Genomic DNA, 23541 nt, shown 5'->3' with positions numbered 1-23541 from the left:
GACTTGGGTGACAAACATTTGCTATAGTGAGTAACAAGTATTCTCTGTTATTTCAGTTTCTATACCATATAATCACATCAAATCACAAAGGCCCAGGCTAACATCAAATACAACAATCAACATGGCTCTCGGTTCCCCACACTGATATTTATTCAGCAATCATTTCTGAAGACTGTTTTAATGATAGAAATTCAGCTTGATTTATCCAAGTAGTAACTTAACCAGCAGACAACTCACTTCTGCACTATGTTATTAGAACTCCAAAAAACAACAGGCATTCTAATGAGAAAGACTTGTTCTGCTATGTTTGCAAACTACATATATGAGGCACAAACAGTCCAGCTGAATCTCTTCAGACTGTGGGGAAAAAGAATTATAGTAACTTCCAAAGCCATTAAAGGAAATCTATACTCTCAAAATGAACACTTAAGCAACAGATAGTTTACATCATATTAAGAATTTAATGGCATATTAAAGAATTTTACCAAACTGGTCTATATATTTAAGTAAATCTTGCCCTTTTACATCTCTTGCCTTGAACCACCACCAAATACTACGGGGGTTATTTAATACCCGAAATTCCCCGAAATCCAAAAAATGTGTGATTTTTTTTTATAAAATCGGACTTTTAAAAAAAATCACACATTTTTTGGAATTTATTAAACCTGGAGGGCTAATAAGCCCGAATATAAAAACACGGGATCTCAAACCTGTCGAGGTTGCATAAAAGTATATGGGAACAGTCCCATTGATTTTTGGTTGTGTCGGCGGTTTCGGGCAATTTTACTATGTTTTCAGAGCTTTCGGATGAAAACTCCAAAAAATTCGGAGATTTCAGGGAAAATTCACAGAAAAATTGTGAAAATCAGAGCTTTTCCCGCAAAGCAAGTTTTCTGGAAAATGTAATAATAAATAAGCGTTATAAACCTGAGCAGGTTAGATTGGAGTTTGTAGAAGCTGATATTGAGATAAATTTGGACCTTGATAAATAACACCCTACAACTCTAAGGGGGTTATTTACTAAGCTCCAAATACCCAAAATTCCCAGAAATCTGAAAAATTTGTGATTTTTTAATAAAAACTGACTTTTAAAAAAATTCCACATTTTTTCGGAATTTATTAAACCCGAGGGCTAAAAAGCCATAATATAAAAACACGGCATCTCAAACCTTTCGAGGTTGCATAAAAGTCAATGGGAACAGTCCCATTGATTTTTGGTTGTGTTGGGGGTTTCAGGCAATTTTACAAGGTTTTCGGAGCTTTCAGGTGAAAACTCCAACAAATTCTGAGATTTCGGGGAAAATTCACGGAAAAATCGTGAAAATCTGAGCTTTTCCAGTAAAGCAAGTTTTCTGGAAAATGTAATAATAAATAAGCGTTAAAAACCCGAGCAGGTTAGATCGGACTTTGTAGCAGCCGATATTGAGATAAATTCGGACCTTGATAAATAACACCCTACAACTCTAGGGGGGTTATTTACTAAGCTCAGAATACCCAAAATTCCCCGAAATTCGAAAAATTCGTGATTTTTTTAATAAAATCTGACTTTTAAAAAAATCACACATTTTTTGGAATTTAGCTCTGGGCTCAGAGGGGGGGGGGAGAGGAGCAAACTGAGCATGCTCACACCTGGGGCAAGGAGGTTTTAGCTGAAAACAGGAAGTCTGATACAGAAGCCCATGTGTACACAATAGAAGGAAAGAAATGTGGTGTTTCTTTTGACAGAGGACTCAGAGCAGCATTACTTTGAAGGTTTACTAGTGTATTTATATAGACCTTTCTGATAAAGCTTACTTAGTTTTAACCTTTCCTTCTCCTTTAAATGAATAGTTACAGTTTTTATAAATCATTTCCTTTTTCTCTGTACAGTAACTTGTACTTGATCATAACTAAGATTTAATTAATCCTTATTGGAGGCAAAACAATACCATTGGATTTATATAATGATTACATTTTATTTAGTAGCTTTCAGTTATGCAAATTACAGAAAGACCCCTTATATGGAAAACCCTAGATCCCGAGCATTCTGGATAACAGGTCCCATACCTGTATACAAAGGAGCTGCAACCAGAGATTCACGGAGACTCGAAAAGGTACAAATATTCAGCGATATCAAACCTTATATAATCAGTTGTATATTTGTACATTCTCTGTCATTAAATGGGACATTTCTGTGTGACTGTATGTCATTATGGGACATAATGTATGAGAAACATGCTCAAAGGGGAACTATCATGAAAATGAATATTTAATATAAGCTTCAAAGTCTATATAGTATGGGACACTGGCACTTCAAAGGAACTGCTTCTACCAAATTGCAATTTCTAACTATTACTTTGATGTGATTATATTGGAAGTAGAAGGAAAAGTAAATGCTTAGTGAGAAGTGGCAAAATAATGGATTTTTGAGGGTTAGAATATAACATAATCAAGATTGTAAATATAAGGCATTGTCTTATGATAACACCTTACTTATAGGGGGTTATTTATCAAAGTACGAATTTATCTCAATATTTTCTGAAAAAAACTCTGACAAAATCTGCACGGGTTTTTTGCGATTATTTATTAATACACTTTCCCGAAAATTTTGATTTTTTTCAGATCTTTCATCCGATTTTTTCAGATTTTTCACCCGAAAACTCAGAATTTTGCCGAAAACTTCAGGGTATTGCCAAAAACCCAGCGCACATCAGAAATCATTGGGACTTCTCCCATTGACTTATATGCAACCTCGACAGGTCTGAGATGACAGATTTTCATATTCTGACTTTTCCCATCCTCAGGGTTTAATAAATTCCGTTTTTTTTAAAAGTCCGATTTTATAAAAAAAAATCATGATTTTTTTTGCATTTGGAGTTTCGTAAATAACCCCCTTAGTGATACTGACACTAAAAACAATATTCTTCATAATATTAAAGGAGTTGTTCATCTTTGAATTAACTTTTCATATGATGTACAGAGTGATATTCTGAGACAATTTATAATTGGTTTTCATTTTTTATTATTTGTGGTTTTGGGTTTTTCTAGCTTTATATTCAAAAGTATATTTATTCTCCTGTTTGCAATTTCAGGAGTCTGGTTTACTAGAGTCCAAATTATCATAATAGCCATGTACTGATTTGAATAAGAGACTGGAATATGAATAGGAGAGGCCTGAATAGAAAGATGAGTAATAAAAAGTAGCAATAATAATACATTTGAAGCCTTACAGAGTATTTGTTTTGTAGATGGGGTCAGTGACCTCCATTTGAAATCTGGAAAGAGTCAGAAGAAGAAGGCAAATATAAAAACTATAAAAAAAAATAAAAATAATGAAGACCAAGCTTGTCCAAACTCCCCTCCACAATTTTATCTTATTTATCAGTAAAATAACTTGAAAAAGTTGGGTTGGGGAAAAATTTAACCGTATGAGTGTTTTACTCCCAAATCGCTAGATTTTTGGGGTTACAGCCCATCAGCAGAACAATGGGATGTTAACCAGATAACAGCTGCCTGGCAGATCTAAGAACAACACTCAATAGTAAAAATACAGGGTACATGTCCCACTGCGACACATTCAGTTACATTGAGAACGAAAACAGCAGCCTGCCAGAAAGCAGTTCCATCCTAAAGTGCTGGCTCTTTCTGAAAGCACATGACCAGGCAAAATGACCTGATATGGCGCCTACACGCCAATATTACAAATAAAAATAAATACATGTGTTGGTTCAGGAATTCAATTTGACATATTAGAGTGAATTATTTGCAGTGTGAACAGTGTAATTTAGAAATAAAAACAACACTATAAAAATCATTACAGAATCCGTTTAAGGTGAACAACCCCTTTAAATATTCAAATAAAAAGGCAGCTTCTGGTACTAATGGTTAACAAGGGTTGTTTACCCATTACAGAATATAAAAACTTCCAAATAATACATTGAAGCAATATAAATGTCAATATTCATCTAGACAGTATAATTGTAACAAAGAATCTTTATAAAAACTATTTTAGAAGCTGTAGAAAAGGCAGGAAAAGAGATAATTGCGAGCAAGATAGTTGCCAAAAGATTCTTTAACTAAATTTAAAGGCTGTATATGTATTACTATTTACATACAGTATTAAAAAAAGAATGATATTTAAAGGAGAAGGAAAATGTAAGTAAGTGTACACATTTTTAGGCATCCTCCTATTGATTGTTATCACATTACTGATACCCTGGGACGGTGCACTGATCATCTGCTTCAGCTTCTTCTTTCTTTAATGCCTCCGCAATGAGTAAAAAAGGCAACTTTTTTGTTAATGTCTGGCTTTTCTCTCTACTATCCACCCCGTGAAGAAACAGGAACAGCAGCACCAGCCTAGGAATCAGGTAAGTGTTTGCCTTTACTTGGGGTGGGGCTAACATTTGGTGATTCAAGTTTCCTTCTCCTTTAAAGGAGAACTAAACTCTGAGAATGAATGTGGCTAAATATGCCATATTGCACCAGCAATGATCCAGGACTTCAAACTTGTCACAGGGGGTCACCATCTTGGTCCACCAAGTGTCTCTGAGCAGCTGTTGAGAAGCTAATCTTAGGGGTTAAATTATCAACAGAAAATGAGGTTTGTCTGTAATATAAGATGATGCTACAGGGCTGATTATTAAATTCTGATGCTAATTGCGCTGGTTTATGAGCTGCCATGTAGTAATTATCTGTATTAATTACTAATCAGCCTTATATTGTGACATTTCTATTCTATGTGTACTGTATATTGTGAGTGGGTCCCTAAGCTCAGTAAGTGACAGCAGCACAGAGCATGTGCAGTGAATCAGCAGAAAAGAAGATGGGGAGCTACTGGGGCATCTTTGGAGACACAGATCTTTACTGCTAAAGGGATGTGGTTATCTTGGGCTGATACAGACGCCCAAAACATAATGTACTATATTTCCAGCTACTTCTTTAGTTAAGCTTTAGTTCTCCTTTAAAGTATCATTCATAAATCTACATCGTAAAACAAGTACCAGGAATAAGAAAAGAGGATTCTTTCATGTCTCCAAAATTAGATTTTCAAGGTACAAATGAAAAATATTTAATTTTTTTTAAAACCATTTGAAAATGTGTGGATACAACTCAGAGATAAAAATGCAATAAAAGGTGTAACGTTTGCTAACCCATAGTAACCCATAGTACTCCAAGGAGCATTAACTATCTCTTTCAAACATATGATTGTTTGCTATGGCTTACTTAGACCTGGTTCAAGCAGTGTATGTGCCTTTCAATACAATAACCTACAAAAGGGGTCCCCAACCGTTGGGCTGCGGCCCACTACCGGGCTGCGGAAATACTTGAACTGGGCCGCATGTCCGAATTTGACACGGCACACGCAAAGTTTAAGCGCCACCAGCAATTGATGCGCCGCGTGTAGTTGACGCCCCCCGGTCCTTTAAAAAAATTAGGGCTTTACATCGGTCCCTGGCAAAAAAGGTTGGGGACCGCTGATAAGACTGATAAAGTCCTTCTTTCCAATTTTCATTGGGGGCAAAGTCACATGGAAGATTTTATCTGCGGTGGTAAATCTGTGCTACTGCAGGTGACAAAATGTCCCTAGTGTTCTTCCCACAGACACTATTGTGAATCACCAGTGGGAAAACATACACGTCACACAATAGCCAAAGTTTCTGTGTTAGGCAGTCGGACGAAAAAACATCACAGGTATCATTGCCCTTACTGTTAAATCCCATAGTAGATTATAAGCAATATATTATTTTATATTTTTTTAAAAAATGTTCCTGTTCCTTTGAACTTTAGTTATCTATTTATAAAAAATCCTGATAAATCTGCCACTAAAATTGACTTAAATCAATCACATAAGCTGCTGTGCACACTATAGTGGCGTTGCCTGCTACAATGTTTGGGAAAAATGCAACTTTGAGGGGCTTGCACCCAAAAAGTACACCCGTTTAGCAAATGGGCCTTAGTATGCATAACAAGTGAGTAGGTTCCAAAGAAGCAAGCCTATGTTTGTTACACTGCAGCTTAAATATATGGGTTACGGAATGGATAGTACAGACAGGCCATACCTCCCAACTGTCCCTTTTTCGGAGGGACAGTCCCTCTTTTGACAGCTCAACCCGCTGTCCCTCATTTGTACTGGAAAGTCCCTCTTTTCTCTGCACTGAACAGCCAGAAAAAGAAACAAAGTTTCTCACTTAATTGGCTTTTAGCAGAGAGCCCAGAACAGCTAACAGGTGCAAATAAGATACTTTGTAACAATTTTGAGAAACAAAAACACAGTTTAGATAAGGAGAAATATTTTCAAACTTTCATAACCTGGCAAATTTTTTAAAACAAACATGGAAATTAGGGGGTGTGGCCACAAAAAGGGGTATGGTCAAAAAATTGCTGCGCTACGTGCGGGAAAAAATTTTTTGTCCCTCTTTTTACTTCCAAAATGTTGGGAGGTATGGACAGGCTATGTAACAGAAAGTACAGTTGGATGATAAGTGTTGCTAAAATATATTTACTTATATTAATCATATTAATGATTTGATATTTGGAAACAGTAAGAATATATTTTCTTAGAGTTTTACTGCAAGAAAGGGAAGCAGCCCCCCCATATTTGTGCTGCTGGGCTTCAATATAAGAATCAGTGAGGATATTCTGAGTGTTGAGCAAATGCATGAGTGATCCCAGTATGCAGGGTCTTGCATCTGATCCAAATATGGATTTACTGTACTTTCTGCTTCATGCCAAGAACTCTGTACTTTTTAAAATGATCAGGGTCTCTTTGGCTTAACTATTTAGTATTTCATTTGGCACAAAGCGTTATTATTACCACCTTTCCCATACATTTTGATTATGCAGAATAGTGTTAGTCAGTTTGAGATGTGCAAACTTTTAGGTATAAACAGGGGAATGTAATAAAAGTCGCAAAGAGCAAAACAATTCACACCAATAAGACTAAAAATCCACATCTCGCAATGTAATATTGTTCCTTAAACTGTTATTGCATTGCGAATTTTAATTGCGCATTGCGAATTTTAATTGCGCATTGCGAATTTTAATTGCGCATTGCGAATTTTAATTGCGCATTGCGAATTTTAATTGCGCACTCATAAGAAGTGCTTGAAGGTGTCGTAATCTTTTGGAGCAAACATAACGACTTTTTCAGTAAGAAGTTTTATTACATTTACTGCGCATTGGCGCAAACTATAAAATTCGCAAACGGTCTTTCACCAGCGGAAGTGGTCGCTAAACAGTTTCCGGGCTCGCAAAAGCTATATTAAATTCGCACAAAGCAAAATTTGTTCGCGCAAAGGCATAACTTTTCGCATTGCGAATAGTATTTCCGTTAGCGATTTTTATTACATTCCCCCGAAAGTAGTATTTTGGCTTTATCTTCATCCAACATGAACTAATGAAGCAAAGAGACTGTGCTCTATATTTAAAGTCTGCCACAGCTGTTTTCCTGGTATAAAGCATGGCCTGTTGGTTAATTCATTTAGGGTTATTTAGGATTATTATTACACGCAAGTGTAAGAACAACTAAACCTGATGATTTTCTAATCATTTCCACATAAACACCTTACCTAAAGATAAGCATGAAGTTATCAATGTTCTCTTTTTTTTTCTATTGCATCAGAAGGGTTAACTCTCCCACACAACCCATTGGAGAGGACTAAATTCATTTTTATAAATGGATACTGGATGGATATAAATGGATAAAAAAAAAAAAGCTTTGATGAATGTGCCAATTTCTTCAAATACTTTCCTAACTGTTATAAATTTCAAACTGCTGTGAATCCATCAGGATTATCCAGTTTGAATTGTAATAAATCTGACACTGGGCATTAATGCTGTTGTAATTAAAGGAACACTTGTCATAGTAACAGTAAATATTACATTTTTCAAATATATTTGGTAGACTTTCATAGAGAATTCCATCAATGGTAATGGTAAATTTTAAATTAATTAAAAAAACAAATTGTTTGAAAGGGTCCATATACATTAACCTACAATGCACATTTATGGAAATGTTTATGAAAATGTATTTCAATTTATGAAAGGGTGAAGTGGGAATTCTGCACAAAATAATACTTGCCAACTAGCCGAAGAGGCTGGCATTTGGCCTAAATAGTCAAGATTTGGGCAGAGCGTGGATAAATATGGGTTGTGTCCTAAGAAAAAGTCCCAGGATTTGGTTTTATAATTTTAGTGCAATGCAAATGTCTCCAGAAGTGTGGAGTATTTATAAAAGAACTGTATAAGAGAATTTTGAGGATACTGTTGTTTTTGTTCTCCTGCTTTAGTCATCTATGTACCTGTATTTCTTTACTATGCATAAATATGTATAAAATGAAAAGTTCAATAATAAAAGTAGATCTTCAAGGGTAAAGTAATAATAGGTGCGAAGTTTGCTAATCTGTAAAAAGTCCACCAATTGCATACATATGTAAATATGCATAAAGTTTGTGAAATATCATTTCATCATTTCAATATCATCATGTCATTTATTTTCTCTCTATGGTAGAAAAATGCATTTTTCATCTTTGGACTAAAAAAACTTCAGTAACCAAACACATAAAAAATAGAAAAAATCTTTTAGGTTCAGGGTTGCCTATATATATATTTATATATAGTATTAAAAATACTTCTAATATTGGGTTGCAGTGGTACATTGCCTCCGTATATAAAAGGTCTATGTTGGCATGTACTGATAGTGTGTTTATTCATCTTGCTTGCGTTTATGCCTATAAACCTTTGCACTGCACCAAAAAATATTGTGTATAGCAGCACATAATATTCAGTTAGTTAACATCTGTCATTTTAGCCGGAAATTTGCTTTAACGGTACTTGGAGCTGGACAAAGAGAATCCTCAGTGTGAAGATCATAGCAAAAGAGAGGAACCTCGCCCATAACCTGAAATTCGGCCAAACGTCCCCTCCTCTTGCAGTTACTTTTTGCAAAATTTTGACCATAGTAGTAACTAAATGCAATCAACTCAAGGGTAATTATAATAATAAACTTCATATTTTTGTCACTTAGAAGTTAGAGCAGAGATGGCATTTTCACTGGGAGCTCAGCATCAAGGAGACCAAAAGGAAGAACAAATCTGTGAAAAGCACAAAAGGCATAAGGGCTTGCACATGCACTAATATATACTAATATATACTAATATATACTACTTTGGTGCATAAGGTACAGTAAGAAGCATTGTGGTCAACCCAGTACCTAACACTTGCTTTGAACAGGTTATAAATACATGGATCCATCATCCATGCACCACCAACTGAATCCCATGTAGCTGAAATTTTTTTCTTTCTGATTTTCTGGAAAAGAACGTTGCAATATGGGTAAAACAGTAAATTGCTTAGTTTTTTTTTGTTTTTGCAAGTTCCACTCCTTTAGTCAATGTGCCGTGTATTTTGCAATAGATATTACCGTTTTTCAAGAATGCTTGTTAAACATATTAAAATGGTTATAATGTTTTTGAATGTCTGTTATCCATCCTCTCTGTATGTTGACTACAATTCCAGCACTCAACTATAGGCTTGTGGTAGAAAAATAGCTGTAATTCAGAAAGAGATGGAGAGCTGTAGGTCAGACATGCCTTCATCTCAGTTTGTGGTCCTTGACTTTCTGTAATACCCAGACCCCCATCTTCTTTAAATCCAGCAATAAGAACATAAAGCCACCATATCTCTGCCTTAAAGATGCTCAAGTTTTAAACAAGCCTGAGTTTCTTGTATAACTCTTATTTATAGCTACTGTTTATATTTTCTCAGGTCTGTCATGTTGTACACTGTCCACAAGCCAAGCAACTAAAACCTGCATTTGATTAAGATTAACTGAAGATTTAAAAGGATAGTTTCGATCCTTTCTCTATGCATACATCTATCCATGAGTCCCCATGTATAGCAGCCTTTGATCTTCTTCTACTCATATTCCAAATTCTCCTTCTGGTGGACGTTCCTCTCCATTGTAACATCATGACAATACCTACAAACATATAATCCTCTGCACTTGTGCTTACCAATATATAAGAGAACTTTAAGGCAGACTGGGGGTCATTTATCAACACTGGGCAAATTTGCCCATGGGCATTAACCCATGGCAACCAATCAAATTGCTGCATTCATTGTTCTACTTGCAGCTGGCTTCAAAAAGCTAATCACTGATTGTTTGCTATAGGTAACTGCCCATGGGCAAATTTGCCCAGTGTTGATAAATGAGCCATCTGTGTCTCTGTGTGGTCCCGGCCCCATTGCACAACCAACCTCACTTGAAAATATTTGGTGTTGTCTTTAACATCATGACCATGACTAGTTTGTCATTTCCCCATACCACTATCTAAAAATAGGGAGCCTGGTCTCTAACTGGGCAACTGTGCATGAAACAAAGACAGAAAATATGGAAAATTGTTTCTTATGCAATATTATACTTTCATATGCACACTGATCACACGTGCTGATGATCACAACAATCCTCTCTCATTCACCTGATAAATCCTAATGATTGTGTAAAAATCTTTTTTGACCCACCAAATAATCAATGTGCCTCTGTATTGTACTAAAATAATTTCTTTAGCTACCCTTAAACTCCTTGGTAGTTGGAGGCATTTCTCCTGCCCCCTATGATCTGAATAGATTTATTGTGTTGCCAATGTCCTGCACTCAACTAACCTTTCCAACAGTTTTAAGTTCTCATAAGAGGTGCTTTATCCCCACAGCTGAATGTATTAAAGTTTTTAGATATTATATATTATAGACAATGAACATATCCATATCTAAACTGAACAGTTTAAAATGCTGAAATAGTTCACTATATACTGTGTGTATATATATATATATATATATATATATATATATATATATATATATATATGTTTATGTATATATATATATAGATATATATATATCTATATATATATATATTTTTTTATTATTATTATTCCTACATTTTTTAAATGGCTACCAGGTGCTTCTTAAGGAACAATGTTTTGCCACACAAAAACTCAGTGTAGTTCATTCATTTGTATTTGAATTTGTCAGCTTATGTCAAAACTTAAAAAAAACACATTTAAAAAAAAATACAGTTTTTCTATACAAAAGCCCAAAACACAAATTTGGACAGCTCTTTCGTCCAGAGGTTGATGATTCTTCGATGGTTCAAGTGAGCTCCAAGGAAAGCTAGAAGGTTGTACAGTTAACTCCCAGGGTGTCATTCTAAACCATACAACCTACTACCTCAACCTGGATGCACACATTTCCAATGGAGTCCACATCTTCATTTCTTCCCTAGACACTCAGAAAAAATAGTCTAAAATGTCTGATTTTCTATTTCATTTTTCTATTTCTTTAATAAACTGTATTATGTGGTCAACAAATAGGTGCAAAAAATTTCCCCTAATAATGCAGCTTAATACATTTTTTGCCATTTTATCAATAACCAAAAAAACTTTATAAACTGAAAAAATACCCCTTTAACCATCCTTTAATTTGAACATACCAAATGGCAAATGCAATGTAGCAGTTTTATATATATATATATATATATATATATATATATATATATATATATATATATATATATATATATATATATATATATATATATATACCCCTTTAGCTTTCTAAATATGCTAAAAAATAAACATGTACATAAGAAAATAGTTCTTGCCCGTATAAGTTTACAATATCTCCAAGTGTGCGTCATTTAAAATGCAACAGTTCTCAAACCCAATGATTACATTTAGGCATCATAAAATGTAGTTCCAGATCCATAATGACACAGACCCATAGAAACGAGCTTGAGCAAAGGAATTCACCACAAGATCGGATCTACGGGTTTATGTTAGAAGGTAAAATAAGCATTTTAAACCATTTCTGCCGTAGACAAAACAGCACATGTATCTTCTTTGATTCGATCTGTTTTTGTTTGGGAAAAAAAATCAATCCAACAATATCATAGAGACATTATATATATTTTATATGTGTTATATAGTGAAAACTGAGGCTGCAAGAAAAAAAAATATTTTTAATCAAAACTTAATTATATAGAGAGATTTTCAATCTACAGGCAGGCATAAAAAATTTAGTTATTTTATTATAAAACATTAATTTTATATTGTTATATTTATGCAGAACACACAATTTGGGTATGTGTGAAAAGCACTGGTTTAAAACAAAAAACAGAAGATGATTACAAATATTTGGTTCATTTTAACATTATGGATAATAAAGATAAATGAATAAGGTACAAAGGTTTTGAATTCTGTCATTTAGCCAAAAATATTTCCAAACTTATTGTATACAGACTTTTACACCTTGATAATCTGGAGATAAAGTGCATTATATATATTAGTTATCAATGTTGCTCCTATTGAATAATTGCCCAGCTATAGAAAAACTAGGCAGTAAAAACTCTAAACCTTAGTTTCTATACGACTGCAAAAACAGTTTAGAACTGCCAAGCAAGCAGGCACCGAAAGACTGCAACTGATGCAAAACCTCTCTCAAAACGGAACTCACTGTCACCGCCCTTTCTCCCATTATGTTGTACAAGGTATGATGGGAAACAGCTTTGGAAAACTCAATAATGATCAGCAGTTTTGAAAAGTTATTTTCCCGCCCCCCCCCATCAGCTCTAAAAAAAGCGCCACTTATTTTTAATGAGACCACATCAAAATAAATATTTCAGTCTCTCCCTTTTTTCTAGCCACTCATTTTTCATGAGACCATATCAAATAAATATTTCCGTATCTCCCATTTTTTTTCTAAACAGAGGATGTAGGAACTTTTAAGCAGAAAACCCCATGCAAGCTCAAACTTAGGTAATTTAGCCGGTGAGCGATGAAGGTGAATTAGTTAATCAAAATTTGCAAAAAAAAAAAAAAAAAAATTCCAAATTCATTATGAATTGTGGAATCTGATTTCTGATTTTGGTATATATATATATATATATATATATATATATATATATATATATATATATATATATATATATATATATATATATATATATATATATATATATATATCTCTATATATATATATATCTAACAAAGTATAACAACCACAAAACATACTGGCAATACAAGAGTTCTTCACTGATTATTTTATGCAAAAACCTTTAGAGATGAATAATTTTGTCAGCAAACAGAAGGCAATTTTTTCGATATTTGCATCTTAAAATAACTGCTTGATATGTCTATTAGGCCATTGATAAACATATGTTTATTTCATTACCTTGCTTTGCGTCCAGAATGGAGGGCATCTGTCTTTTTCTTTTTTCTTTGTTTATGCACTGAAATCAGGAGAAAATTCTGTTAATACTGCATAGAAATAAACACCGCAGTATAATAATAAAAAACACCAAACTGAAAACATTTCTTTTTTTTTTTTTTGCAGCGTTTATGTTTTATGGCAACTTTATTGTTGACTTTATGGCATACTTTGTTGTTGACTTTATTCCTAGATGATTTTGTTGCTATTTTAAAAGGGTAAAAATGCATCAAAAATTGCATTGCACAAGTTAAAAATCAGCTGTACGACATGGTTTAATCATTCACAGTTAATTTATGGAAAATACAGTTGTGTGAAATGTATATAGGGTATCATTTACAGCTACTTTTCTACCACCAGCAACCCCCCCCCCCACACACACACACACCTTTTTAACAACCATACAAAGAAAACTTCATGTTAGAACTGAAGATTCTCTGTTAAAGATAATTTGCAGAAATATTTGTCAAAATCAACTGTGACGAAACATGCAAAATATAGAAGGAAATGACGTATTTGCCAAACGAGAAGATGCTTCATGAATTTATGGAAATTGTTTGTTTTTTTAACATTTTGATGATATTCTAATAATTTTAGGTTGCTTAGGACCCTATACCTTCATTTCGAAAAGAAAGCAATTGAACAAAAGTGACTTCCTACACAGGATTTTACCTGGCCTATTTATTATTATTGTTGCTCAAAATCTGCACGAGCTGCTTTAAAGTTTCACAACACAATGAACCATTATTAAAATGTTTTATGACATTATGAATGCATACATAAGTTGGAGGCACAGCTGCGCACACTTTCGGGAACTTTATTTATTCTGTGTTATTTTTTTTCCCCCGTCTCAAAGAACACAATTATTTAATTTTTCTAAAATGACAAGTGAAAAAAAAAAAGCGAGATAAAAACTCAACACAACAGCAATGACATCATTTTGCGTGCCCAGTGTTCCACTTAAGGCACAAAAACATATTTTTATGGCTTTCATAAACATGTCACATAAAACAGATCGGATTAGGTTGTTAAACAGACGCCCTGAACAGATCCGAAATGTTTTTACGTTAAACTAAAAAGGAAATAAAGGAATTGCTGAAAATATTAACATCATTCGTACTATTTGGTGGCATTAAAAGGAAATATAAAACAGCAGTTTACATTTGAATAAAGAATGACATTATTAACGTTAGGAAATGACAGTGAATATACAACGTACGTGGGATAACAGTATAAAGTTTTAGCAAGTCTAAAAGCCCTTCAGGTGTGAAGAGAATTTGTACAAACAAATACCCAATCGCGATAAAAAAAGAACAGCTAAAATATACAAATTAAATATTATACCTGCCGTTTATCCAATAGTAAAGGGTAAAGTCACATAGGTACAAATGAACCATTAAAAAAAAAAATTGAACGCGGTGGGGGGGCGGAAAATTTAGAATGTCCCCCACAAAAATCTTGACACTTCTGCATCTTGATATAAAAACCTCACTTTTTTGGTGACATTTTCAACCTCCTTCTTAAAAAAAAAAGAACATGGCACATGAAGCTTTTTTCCCCCACCTCGGTTCTTCTCAGAATTCCAGGCACAAAGCACTGCGCAAAATCTGCACCAATCCTTGCCGCAAGAGCCTGAGCGGCGACGTAGGTGGGAAGAAATCCAGAAATTACTTTGTAGCCGGCACTGATTTTTAGCAAAAGAGAATTCACAGATCTGCGGGAGCAAAGGGGTCAAAGAGGCAGGGTGCCAGTGTGCTGCACTGAGGAGAAATGAGCTCATGTTTAATGCTCTCACCCCATTTGCCCGCTTTATCAGCCGGCTCTTTACAAGACTAGAAGAAAAGTTTCTGCTACTGAAACGGCGTAAGGATTCAACGAGATGAGCCATGCACTGAACGTCCGGTTTTACTTCAACACAAAAAATTGGTTATTAGTAGCTAATATTGCTTATATTGTCCTTTTCTCATATGAAGATAAGCAGCAAAAATTTATCAGGCGTGAAAGAGACAGCCTCCTGGTGGCCTGCCAAAAAAGCCAGAATAAAAAGCAAAGTTGTGCTTTAAAGCTGAATCGCTTGCTGAGTCTGGCTAAAGTCAAGTATTAAGATCCGCCATTTTCTGAGCCATGAAAGAAAAAAAGAAAAAAAAAAAGTCAGCACGGGTGCTGCTTTCCATGTCCCCTTGGCACCAACACAAAATCACAGCCGTAAGGTCACATGATCCTCTGCCAAGTGGGGAGTGCATTCCCATAAACCATTCTGCTGATATTACGAAGGCTGCTATTGTCTAGCTTTATTGTATACTCTCAGCTCAGCCCACTCTTCATTAAATTAGCTGGGAACTAAAAAAAAAAAAAAAAGCATCACCTATGGGGGTTGGGAGTCATGGAAACGTCTACCTGGCAAACTGCCCACTTTCTCTGCCCATCAGCCAGGGATGGAATCGTGGCTGCTTAACAGAACGATGACAAGGAATGTTGTCCTGAGTAAATCTGATTCATTCGCACAGCAACTTATGGGAAGAAAAAAAAAGAGAGAAAGAAAGAGGGAGAAACCCCTTTCTAACTGAACACGGCCAGCCGGGGTTAATAAAATCCGTCTTTGGAAAGTCCCCCCCCCCAATAAAAGAAACAGTAAAATAAATATCTTACAGGACTTTGCAAAGTATTAACCTCTCGGCTACTAGGGTTTCCTCAAACTTCCTTCCCTTCTTTGCTCCATATGCAGATGCCAAGTTACCTTGTCCGGTGGCAAAGACGATGCAAAAAGCCAATGAACCCATCACCGGCCTTCTTGTCCCTGAAAGAGTTAAACAAGACAATGATTTCCTCTCTGTCTCTCTCTCTCTCTCTCTCTCTCACATAGAAGGAGTGAATTGCAGAAGCTGCCAATAGTTATTCTTTTCAGAGTTGCTTGGGTATTGTATAACAGATCCCTTTTCAAATCTCGTTTGGTGTCGTCGGAATTCAAATTCCTGATAGTAGGTGCACGGCAATAACCAAAGGCAAAAAGAAAAAAGTGCACAGAGAGTGCCGTAAGCTTCTCCAAGTAAGTGAAAAAAGGAGAAATCTGAAAAGCTTCCAACACTGCGATGGGCTCGTTGTAAGGCCCCTCCCCGTCTCTACTGTAAGTTTTAAAGTACTCGTTCCTTGAAAGAAAGAAATAAGTACAAAACTTTGACTTCAGGAGAATGATTCATACCAAGATGTTCTTTCTAGGATCTGTAAGAGCCCAACTATATTGGAATAAACTTTTTGCAGATTTTCAAAGTGAAAAAATTAAGCAGAAGATCAATTAGATCAGTTAAAGGACTAGGGGCTCTTTTTTGATAGAATGTTTTCCTTTTCTATCCTGATGAGGGTTCCAGTGGGGAAACAGAAACATTGAGTAATAAACCTTGCACATTTATTTTTGCTTTTAATAAACCCTTAGCGTGCATATTTGCTAATCTACCCCAGACTGGCGCTCAGGGTTTGCCTCTTATCGCTGGTGTGCTCCTCTATTGGACAACTATGTATATATATATGCTTCTGAGGAAGTGGCGAGATGCCACGAAACGCGTAAAGTGTGGGGGAGGTCATGTCCACATATGTACTGCACGGATGATTTTACCATTACTTTTTCAATAAAGAAGGCGTGATTTTTCCAAACCACCTGTGTGCTCCATATTCCTAATCGCTGAAGTTATGTACAATACGTCTGGATCCGGGGACGCTTTATATGTTGTAGCACTGGTGGAATAGGACCCGTGGATGTAAGAGGGTGAGTGCATGCGGATTGAAATTCACACTATGTATATATATATAAATATATATATATTCCTGACAATTGTAATAGGTGCATCATGTTATATCAAATAAATTAATGTTGAAATAAAAATGGAAGTAAACTTTAAATAGGCAGGGGATAATTCTGGCAGTTTATATATGCTGCCGCTCTTGTTTAATTGAGGTTTGTATATCAAAAACATATTACCAGAAATGACTTTATTGATGCTAAACAGTAATGTGGGTTTGTTACCGGCTCCATAAAATAAACAGGTAAAAGAAACCTAGAGATTTCCAAATGCCCCCATGCTGTTTTATTTATGTTTCTGTTGTGTAGTGGATGATTAGCTGTGGAGTAGAGTTGGCAAGGGTGGGGGTAAAATTGTGGATTAACTAATTTTTTTTTAATTTTTAATATCTCCTAAGAGGCAAACTATACCAAAGTAATTATAGTCAGTGTAGCTTAGCCTAGAGAATACAGTGAAAAGTACAGTAAATATTCGTTATAAGCAGTTTACCTACAATAATTCATATGCTTTAGCTCCAATGGTTTCTAGGGTAACAGACACGTGTGACCATGGATGTCCAGATGATAATGCTCTTGAGTGAAAGACACTAAAGCTGCATTAACCCTCTGGACTGAGAACATGGAAATCTGTACTGGATTGCAGAAAACCTGCTAAGCATAATATAACGTGAGGGCAATTATGCTAATTATGGTAAAGTTTGTGATGCTAAAGTAGGACATATTTGGTGAAGCAGATAAGATAGACCTGAACTTATCTTGGGTGTTTTCCTTTGGATATCACATGCTAACATCCTCTACCATGAAAAAAATACTGATGTACACAAAGAATTCCTATGTATTACTTATATGTATTACTTAGAATTATAGTTTTGGTAATGAATGTAGTAAAAGTAAAGGTGACTATAGATGGGCCAAATGGAGCAATGTATGGTATGACTGAGTTTCTATTGTTAATATAGTTCACTGGCCGACGTGATACATCAACAAATTTTCATACCAGTCCATTCCCTGAATAAGATGCATAAGATATTGATGCGTACAACATTTTTTGTAGACTATGCAGAGAACAGAAGAACCTTTAGCAAACTCAGGTCTACAGTTTCCCTTATGTAGCCCTTGAGTCTCCAACATTATACATAACCTTTAAAGTGTATTAAGGCCCCCATACATGGGCCGATAAAAGTCGAAGACAGACGAAGTTGGCAGCTTATTGGCCCGTGTGTGCGGCCATCCGACGGGCCTCCCCGATCGATATCTGGCCAAAAGTCGGGCAGATTGTGCAGGTTAAAAAATCCAGTCGGATCTGTGGGTTTATGTGGTCCCGCGATCCATCTGCCCGTTTCGGATGCATTATGACCCGATCTTTGGGCCCTAGGGCCCACGATCAGATCAACCCGATATCACAGATTTTAATGTGGGCATATCGGGAGAGAGATCCACTCGTTTGGTGACATCGCCAAACGAGCTGATCTCTACATCTATGGCCAACTTTAGTGTCTGTTTGACCACAATCTTACAAATATAGAAATAAATTGGAAACCCCTAAAGGTAAATCATCACTCCTATTCTACCTATAAGTATAGTATGAGGATATAGCTTGTTCTGTCAACTGTATCTGTATATTTGCACTTTCCCATTAAGTTGGAAGCTATCATATTGGTTGATGCTGTGAAAACATTTTGCATACAGCTGTGAAGAAATTGACTATATGCTTGTGAGAAAAGGATTTCACTGTAAAGGACAGTGAGTAAGAAAACTCCACATTCATAGTTAATAATACACATGCGCTTAAAAGAAGAAGAAGGTCTTCTGCAGTAGTAAACAACTCTCCTGTGTAGTCATCGGAATTGCATGAAAAAAATGAATATTATTTAAAAATATTTTCGTTAAGCAGAGTTAGAAGATGTTCTTAGGACCCAAGCAATATAATGTATTGAAATTTAGTGTTTAGGAATACTTGCCCTTTCAAATTTAACAGGCCTGCAGTTCCTCTACAGATCTCATGGATTTATAGGTACATTTTACTATATATGAGTATCTTTTAGTCTGTATCAATTTTTTTAAATTTATTTGATCTAGCCAGCCAGTATTTATTATCAATTGCTCTTAAGGTAGAATAGTTATATTTTAAGGAAGAAGTATACCTATAGAATTTAGAGAGAGATCTAAAGTTTCAAAATAATTGTTATAAAAATTGGGCTGAGATTATTTAGAATTATACTGAGTTGTGTGTTTTTATCACAGGTATGGGATCAGTTATCTGGAAACCTGTTATCCAGAAGTCTCCAAATTACAGAAAGGCTGTCACTTTTTTGTAATTTTTGCTTCCAAGAAATAATAATTATATATTAGTTTGTAACAAGGAACTGTTTTATTATTACAGAGAAAAAGAAAATCTTTTTTTTTTAAAAAATTGATTATTTGGATTAAATGGAGTCTATAGGAGACAGACATTCTGTAATTCTGAACTTTCCAGATAAGGGATCCTATACACATTTATATATATATATATACATATATAAAATTTTGGCCATTCTGAGCTGAGCATAGTATGCTTCTGGTCTAATTTCAAAGTCAAATCCCCAGTAGTTAGAGAGTCCACTGCTTGTTCTCAGTGGTGGTGTGATGGATTTAATGGATAGGCTAGCTCTTGAAAGCCGTTTATGTTGACCAGAATTGGTGACAAAATCACCTATAGAGAGGACTTAGGTAAAGAACATAGTAAGTGGGAGTACATACTCCCACTGAGGCCTGAAGGTGAAAGTGATCATAGATTTTGAAAGGACCAAAAGACTAGCATAACAATGGATCATCAATATACATATACACTTTCATAAAGGAACCCCTCAAGATAGTTCATCTTCTGCTTCACATAAGGTTCCCTACCTTAACCCCCCCCCCACAAAGGACCAAGAATGTACTGGCATAGTGGCCAAGAATAAGTAAATTGAAGCCATTGGTCAACTGGGACAGAAAGACAGTCATATAGAAAAAATACTAAATTTTTGGGTACACTCTATGGTTTTGATAATTAGAGACAAATATGGCAGTGTGGAAGCTACATTTCCATATTCTATTCCATTTACACTGTTCCCAGAACAGCCATGAAAAGGTTCACTAGATTTCCAGTAAATTTGCTCAGGAGGTGTGCTACTATGCATTTGGTATCTCCCTGGAGTGGAGGCACTTCACCAACTGATCTACTCCCAGTCCGTTCCCACTGCACTTATGGAGATATTGAGATAGACCTCAAATAAGGATGCTTATTGCATGCTTGACAAAGGGGATCACCCCGAAACGTTGCATCACGCAAATAAAACATGCTTGCAACTAAGACCTGTGTGCCGGTGGAATCTATTTATTCTGTATAAGCTGTACATGCTCCTCAGATTTGGAGTGTATATATATATATATATATATATCTATATCCATACACGATTTTTTTTAAGCACAGAAGTAATATATGCTTCTCTATTCTAGCTTCTCTATTCTAAGGCTAAAATCTTCTTTTTGCAATAAAAGCTAATCCAGAAACAATTTTACTAGGACTTCCCATCAGTTTAATGACCGTGCGAAGACAAAATGAACATTCTGAAGTGCAAATATTTGTATTTCATTTCAGAAAATTCTCGACACGAATAATAAGGGAAACTGAACGTGGCACATTAAAAGAAAAGGCTAATTCGGAATCCTGTCTAAATAATAATCTAATGCTTTTACTGTAACTAAACAATTCTATAAGTCTGAAGATCCTGTTATACAGATGTGTTTTATTGCTGTGAGAAGTAGCTGCCATATTCTTTTCTCTGCCAGGGTAGAATGCAGGATTTTCCATAAACCCCAAATGGAAAATTGATTCCAGTGGGCAAAATACCATGAGCTAGATGAAAATTCTTTCTTCACTTTCCTAATCAATATAGTTTGGGAAGCAAAATAACATTTAAGAATAATTATTTTTTATGCAAGATATGCAATGTGAGGTACGTATTGTTTTCATATGTCTTCATTGGCCAGCGGATTTCTTTAGGGATCACAAAAGGAGGTTACGGGAGAATTATTGTTAAAGCGATACTGACATGCTCCTATAACCGTAAGGAACAGTGCTGGTACAGGTACAGGTATTTGATCCATTATTCGGAAACCTGTTATCCTGAAAGCTCTGAATTACGGGAAGGCTATCTCCCATATATTCCATTTTATTCAAATGATCCATTTTTTCCCTCTGTAATAATAAAACAGTACCTTGTACTTGCTACAAAATAAGATATAATTAATCCTTATTGAAACCAGATTATTCGGTTTATTAAGGGGCACATTTACTAATGGTCGAATATCAAGGGTTAATTAACCCTCGATATTCGACCCTCAAAGTTAAATCCGTCGACTTCGAATATCGAAGTCGAAGGATTTAGCGCTATTCGTTCGATCAAAGGATTTTAATCCATCGATCGAACGATTTTCCTTCGATCAGAAATTGGCTAGAAAGCCTATGGGGACCATCCCCATAGGCTAACATTGATGCTCAGTAGGTGGCGAAGTAGGTGGTCAAAGTTTTTTTAAAGAGACAGTACTTCGACTATCGAATGGTCGAATAGTTGAACTATTTTTACTTCGAATCGTTCGATTCGAAGTCGTAGTCGAAGGTCGATGTAGCCAATTCGATGGTCGAAGTAGACAAAAAAATACTTTGAATATTTTTTATTCCATTCCTTCACTCGAGCTAAGTAAATGTGCCCCTAAATGTTTCCAAGATTTAGGGGCATATTTATCAAGAGTCGAATTCCGTATTGAAAAAACGTTGAAATTCGAATTCACCGAAATTAAGTTTTTTTGACGAATAGGTCTGTTTTTGAACAAATAGGTCTGTATACGGCCAAATTCAAATTGTACGAATAAAAGCAATATTGCATTCGATCGAATTTTTTTTTAGATTGACCTATACTAGATATTCGATCGAATTCGATTCGAAGTTTTACCCAAAAAAACTTAGATTTTTCAAAGTCCACCAATTTACTCCAAGTAGGTTCTAGGAGGTCCCCCATAGGCTAAAACAGCAATTTGGCAGGTTTTAGATCCAAATTATGGAAAGATCCATTATCCAGAAAACCCCGGGTCTCGAGCATTCTGAATAAGAGTACCTGTATTTGATTAAAACTGGTCTAAGGGAGATGACCTTCCTGTAACTCGGAGCTTTATGCATAACCAGTTTCCAGAAAACAGATCCCATACCTGTATTACATGAGCATTTTCTTCAGTTTAAGAAAGAATAAAAAATGATTTTATTATGTGAAACACAAGATTTTTTGGAAAGTATAACTCTCAAATATCCTCCCGCTGGTGGGGCCACCAGATGGTGGGAGCTGCACCTCAGTTGCAGTTGGAGCACTGATGGTGGATTTATCCCAGTAAAACGGAATTAACGTGTTGTTGCCTCTCCCTAGAATTTTCCTGGAGTCCTGCATGGTGTTAGCGCTCTGGGTTAATTCAGGACACTAGGTGAAATATCTGTGTTTAGTGGGGCTAAACTTCAACATTGGCTTTAAAACTCAAATAAATTAGCCAAAAACCTGAACTGAATAATAGATTTTAGTTACCATATTAGACAGACAGCTGGCAGGGAATATCCTGCTCTTTTTTAACTTCTTAAATGAATTATTCTTGCTGGAAAGTTACGGAACTTGAGGATTTCTATTTTTTTTAACCATTGATTGTTTTTTCATCTGTTTCCTTTTTGTGGCTGCTAATTGTATTAACACTTCTTTATATCTGTAACACATTACTTTTTTTTTTTAACATATATACATTTCTTGGGGTTTGGGCTTTTGTTTAATGAAATAAATCTTTGGAAAACAGATGACATTTCTGGTAAAGCCTGGTTAAACCGCAAAATACAAGATGCAACTTGATTGCTAATGGGATGGGATGTTGGGATCGGATATGGCCGTGAGCTTTTTTTGGAACACAAAATTGACATCTGTAGATTGTGCTCAGGGCTGGTGTTCAAGTGCAAGATTCGTGGAATTGAGGAAAGGGAGGGTAATAACCATTCTTGGTGTGGTTGCAAAAGCAGCTGAGTTCCACAACACACATACAAAAACCCACCTTAATTCCTAGTGTCCAGTACATAGATGAATTTACATACAGTAGGGCCTACACATTTGGATTTCATTAGTCACCCCACCCAGAGCTTCTATATAGATGTTACTGGCTCAGCTTCCTCTATATACATTATCAACACAATAAGAAGAAAGCAGAAGGGTTGAGGTCTTGCAGCCCAAAAGATGGTGATCTGGAGCGTAGGACCAGATAACAGGCCTTTAAAGGAATGTTTCCATAGCCTATATAGAGAGATACTATACCATAAAAGGGGTTACACTGCCCCTTTAAAGAAAGAGTGAACATTTTGGAGTGAAAATGAAATAAAAGCATAAAAAATACATAAACATGCTAAATGTAAACAAACAATATTATATTATACAGTAGATATGGGAGCCATTATCCAG

General features: G+C 35.5%; 1 long non-coding RNA gene across 1 annotated transcript in view; it reads right to left on the bottom strand.

The window, feature by feature from the left end:
- Window positions 1-23541, bottom strand: part of LOC108707907 — a 231261-nt gene that overhangs the window by 79522 nt on the left and 128198 nt on the right. Inside the window, exon 4 of the long non-coding RNA XR_001934348.2 lies at window positions 13210-13267. This is a non-coding gene — a long non-coding RNA (uncharacterized LOC108707907). The remainder of the gene's footprint in view (window positions 1-13209; window positions 13268-23541) is intronic.

Source organism: Xenopus laevis, chromosome 2L (genome assembly GCF_017654675.1).
Source record: "Xenopus laevis strain J_2021 chromosome 2L, Xenopus_laevis_v10.1, whole genome shotgun sequence".
Taxonomy (NCBI): Eukaryota; Metazoa; Chordata; class Amphibia; order Anura; family Pipidae; genus Xenopus; species Xenopus laevis.
The sequence above is the reverse complement of the archived record's forward strand: the minus strand, read 5'-3'. Positions and strand labels throughout refer to the sequence as shown.